Source organism: Psammomys obesus, unplaced genomic scaffold (genome assembly GCF_907164565.1).
Source record: "Psammomys obesus unplaced genomic scaffold, mPsaObe1.curated_primary_1811, whole genome shotgun sequence".
NCBI lineage: Eukaryota > Metazoa > Chordata > Mammalia > Rodentia > Muridae > Psammomys > Psammomys obesus.
In genome coordinates this window covers 15,798,229-15,803,299 of record NW_026591598.1, presented here as the reverse complement: position 1 = coordinate 15,803,299, position 5,071 = coordinate 15,798,229, and positions in this window count along the sequence as shown.

Below are 5,071 nucleotides of genomic sequence, written 5' to 3'. Positions count from 1 at the left end.
TCTTCCTCCTCCTCTTCTTATTCTTCCCCCTCCTCTTTTTGAGACAGGATCTTGCTGTATTGCCCAGGCTGCCTCTAAGTCTAACTCCTGTACCCTGGCAATCCTTCTGCCTCAACCTTGCAAGTAAACGAGACTATAGGCACACCATCACATCCAACCCATAGATTGTAGAAGCTGTCATTCTTTCCTTCTTCCTCTTTCCTGCTCGCCTCCTGATTGTTGGGGTGACCTGCTCGCCTCCCCAATGTTGGGGTGAACCCAGGACTTCATACATACTAGGCGAACTACCACTGATCTAATTTTCCCCTCTGATTCCCTTTTGGTTTCTTGAAACAGAGTTTAACTCTTTAGGCCAGGCTGACCTCTAACTCAAGATCATCCTCCTGCCCCAGCATATGCCAGGATTCCAGGCCTCAGCAAATATGCATGGTTCTTGTTTCTTGATGTATTTTTTGTTTGTTTGTTTGTTTGGGTTTTGTTTTTTGAGGTGGTATTACTATATAGCTGAGACTGGCCACAAATTGGTAATTCTTATGCCTCAGCTCCCAAATGTTGGAATTACAGGTATATAGATGCCAGGATGTCTGGCCTAATTTCTTTCTTTCCTTTTTGGGGTGTGTGTGTGTGTGTGTGTGTGTGTGTGTGTGTGTGTGTGTGTGTGTGTGAGTGAAAGCTGCCATGCCCCTGTGGAGGCCAGAGGTCTACATCAGGCATCTTCTACTGCTCCACTTATGTCTTGAGATGGGGTCTCCCACTGAACTTAAAGCCTTCTATTTCAGAAAGGCTGGCAGGGCAACAAGCCCCCAGCTCTGCCCGTCTCCACCCCCGCCCCGCCCCGCCCCGCCCCGCCCCCGGCACTGCAGTCACAGAATCACACCTCTGTACTGGCCTGTTGAATGAGTGCCAAGCAGTCAGGTCTGGATGCCTCTACAGCCCTTGAACTTCACCCACTAGCTGTCTCCACAGCTCCTTCTTTCCTTCCTTTCCCCCGATCCCAGCTTGATCTCACTACTTAGCTCAGGCTGGCCTCAGACTCTCGGTCCTCCTGCCCCAGCCTCCAGAAAGCTGCGCTCACAGCTGTGCACCTCTACCCCTGGCTCCAATCTAACTTTTGTTTTGTTTTTCAAGTCAGGGTTTCTCTTGTATCCTTGGCTGTCTTGCACTCATGCTGGTCTTGAACTCACATCAATCCACCTGCCAGGCTGGAGAGATGGCTCAAAGGTTAAAAGCACTGGTTGCTCTTCCAGAGGTCCTGAGTTCAATTCCAAGCAACCACATGGTGGCTCACAACCTATAATGAGATCTTGTGCCCTCTTCTGGCATGCAGTTATACATGCAAATAGAACATATATATATAATAAATAAATCTTTTAAAAAAATTTTTTTGAGGCAGGATCTTACTAGGGTGCGCTAGAACTTGCCATGTAGACCAGGCTGACCTCAAACTCTGGCCTCAAATTCTTAGAGATCCACCTGCCTCAGCCTCCCTAGCACTAGAAATAAAGAGGTGCACCACTGCACCCAGCCTTAGCCTGATACTTTTATTTTTATTTATTTATTTAACTTATTTATTTATTTGTTTTGGTTTTTCAAGACAGAGTTAGTGTAATAGATCCCTGGCTGTCCTGGACTCCTTTTTTTAGACCAGACTGGCCTTGAACTCACAGAGATCCACCTGCCTCTGCCTCCCGAGTGCTGGGAGTCATGTTTAATTTTTAAAAATTTCCTACTGGGGATGGAGAAATGGCTCAGAATTTGAGGGTATAGCTGCTCTTCCAGAGAACCCATGTTTGATTTCCAGCACCCACATGGCAGCTCACAACCATCTGTAACTCCAGGTCCAAAGGATCTAAAACCCTACTTTGGCCCCTGTGAGCACCAAACTTAGATGTGGTACAAAGACATATATGCAGACCAAACACCCATACACATCAAATAAATAAAATAAAGGAAAGATTAAAATTATTTGTTTTATGTGGACATATTCATGTCTGGATGGATGGATGACCATCACATGCACGCCAGAGCCTGCGGAGGTCGGCAGAGAGCTTTGAACCCTCTAGAACTGGCGCTATGGACGGTTATGAGCCACCATGTGTGAGCTGGGAACTGACCGCACGTCCTCTGCAAGAGCAGATGCTCCTAACAGCGAAGCCATCTCTCCAGCCCACTGACCCATTGTGACTTCTTGTTTGTTTCTTTGTTTGAGGCAGGTTTCCCTGTGTAGCCCTGACTCTCCCAGAACTCACTTTGTGATGTGCACCACCACTGCCTGTTGTGATTGTTATTTTTCTTTCTTTCTTTTTTGGGGGGAAGGGGTGAGGGGTAAAGACAGGGTTTCTCTGTGTAGTCTTGATTGTCTTGGAACTCACTCTGTGGACGAGGCTGGCCTTGAACTCCCAAAGATCCACATGTCTCTGCCTCCCAAGTACTGGGATTAAAAGCATGCACCACTATCCTCGTCTCTCTTGTGTTTTGTTATTTGTTTGTTTTGGGTTTTGGTTTTGTTCTGAGACAGGGTTTCTCTCTGTAGCCTTCGCTATCCTGGATTCACTGTGTAGACCAGGCTGGCTTCAAAGTCGCAGAGACCCTCCTGCCCTGCCTCTCCCCAAGTGCTGGGATCACAGGTGTGTGACCCTGTGCCCAGCATGATTTCTTACTTAAAGCCTGTGAGGCTTGGTTCATGGAGTCCAGATGATATAATCTTTACAAAACAAAGCCCTTCCAAAAAAGTACAGTGACAAGCTGAAACTATGTGGTCCTTTTGTTTGGTTGTTTGTTTTCTAACTGGAGAAGCTGGCTTTTTGGCTTAAAACCAGCCATATTAATGCCAAGAAACGCCATCTCCATTAGCCACAGAGGTTATGTGGTTATGTTATGAGGTTCATTACTTTGATACACACCAACCTTTGCCAAGAGCATGCTCAGAGTGAGCCTTGATGGCCCAAGGGCTAAACCCAATTAAAGTGTAGAGATGGGAGGCCCAGAGGAAAGACAACCCATCAGCACTTGGGAGGCAGGGTGGGAGGACCAGGGAGTTCAGGGTGGTCCTCGGCTAGTCATTGCATTCCAGGCAATGCATCCCTGTCTCAGAAATCGAAAAGGGACAAAGGCTAGATAGACAGGAGGATATACTCTTGTAATTCCAGCCCTTGGGAAGTGGAAGCAAGGAATTCGGGCATTCAGAGTCCTCCTCGGCTATGTAGCAAACTGAGGTTAGCCTAGGCAAGAGGCTCCCGTCCCCAAAACCAGACTGTTAGAGGGGTGGTCCAGAACATTAGAGCACTTGCTGCGCCTGTGAGAGATGACGGTGGTGAGAGGGTGGTGAGAGACGGGAGGTCTGAGTGCTGGTAGAAGCTGGGTGGGTGTGGCCACCCTGCTGTAACCCTGCTGCTTGGGAGTGGAGACAGGGGGTCCCTGGGGCAGGCTGCCCGGAGAAGCCAGTCCTGTGAGACTGCCTGCCTCAGCAAATTAGATCATGATTGAAGACGGTACCTGATGTGGCCCTACGGCTTAGAGACAATGCATGCACATACACACACACACACACATACACACACACACACACTCACGCACGCACACGCACACATATGCACATGCACAAATGCACGTATGCATGGACCACACTGGGTCGGGGCGGGGGGTACAAAGAGATTTCGACTGAGATTTGATGGTCTTCCAGGAGGGCAGCAAGTCTGAGGCCAGAGAGAACTGCAGGGGAGAGGTGCAAATGTGCAAATGTGCCTTCTGAAGTTGGCACGGAGGAAATGCCACAGGTGACAGACACAGCCTGCCACAAGACCAGCAACCGTTCCTCGGCACAGCGAGAACCTCCCTCAGCTCCTTCTTCTTTCCCTGCCGAAGCTGCCAAGTTGCCTCTGCCCCCTGAATGGAATGCTGGGATCACAGGTATGTGCTACAAGGCACCCTGCTACAGAGTTCATGGTTGAAAGTGGGCCCCGCCTTCTTCCTCCTTGCACTTAACACGTTCGGGTGGCAGTGGCTGCCCCTGGGGCCCGCGTGACCTATGGCCTTGCAGGTCCCAGGCTCCCTCCCTTGCGTCACCTGCACTCCACCCCAGTGAAAGGTCTCTAGACCACTGTGTTGGGCGCTTTCTCTAAGTGACTCTAAGTCAGTCTCTGGAATCTAGAAACCACATCCTTGTCCCTGGGTGGTCCAGCCCTCCCCTGGCTCTCAAAGAACCTGAGGCCATTTAAATATCCTGCCAAGCTGGCTGCCTTAGGAACACCCTGGATTTGGAGCCCTATCTAGTGACTAGAGGAGGAAACTGGATTTCCAGATGCCCACAGCTGGTGCCAGGCCCCCATGAGCCATGGCTGGCTATGGGAGCAGGCTTGGTGTGCTGGCACTTCCTGATACCTGGAAAGAGGCCTGAGGGATTGCAGGGCTCTGTCTTTGGCTACCAGCAGGAGAAGGAAAACAGAAGTTACAGTTAAGATTAATTCTGTACATAGATGTCTCCCAAATTCAGCAATTTGCTTCCTTTCGCTCTCTTTTTTTCTCCCTCTACCCTCACTGCATGCTCCTCCTCCCACTGGAATGGAGAAGCTGAAGAAAATGCCTGGTGCTCAGTGTGTTTGCAGCCTAACTGGTACTGAAGAGAGTCCAAGCTCCTCGGCTGAACGCTTAGGGCCCTGTCAAATCTGACTCTTGCCACCCGGCTCCTTCATTCTTATGCCTCCCCACCCACACTCTGACACCCACTTTTCCCCCAAGGCTTTACATCCATTCTCTCCTCCCACGTGTACTATTTCCCATTCCTGAAGTACCTACAAGCCCCCATTTATCCTTCAAAACCCAGCTCAGAGACAGGCATTGAGGCACACAGCTGTAATCCAGCCCTGGGAGGTAAGGCAGGTTTGCCAAGAGCCTCGGGCCAGTTTGGGCCCCATGACAGCCAGGACTGAATAGCAAGAACCTTTCCAGGAAAAAAAATTGGAACTGAAACAAATGAATAACTCAGGTATCATCTTATGGGAAAGATTTGCCTCAGTTTCTCTTCTCCTTTTTTAGCCAGGTGCAATTATTGCCTCCCTTCTGCTTCTGCTGT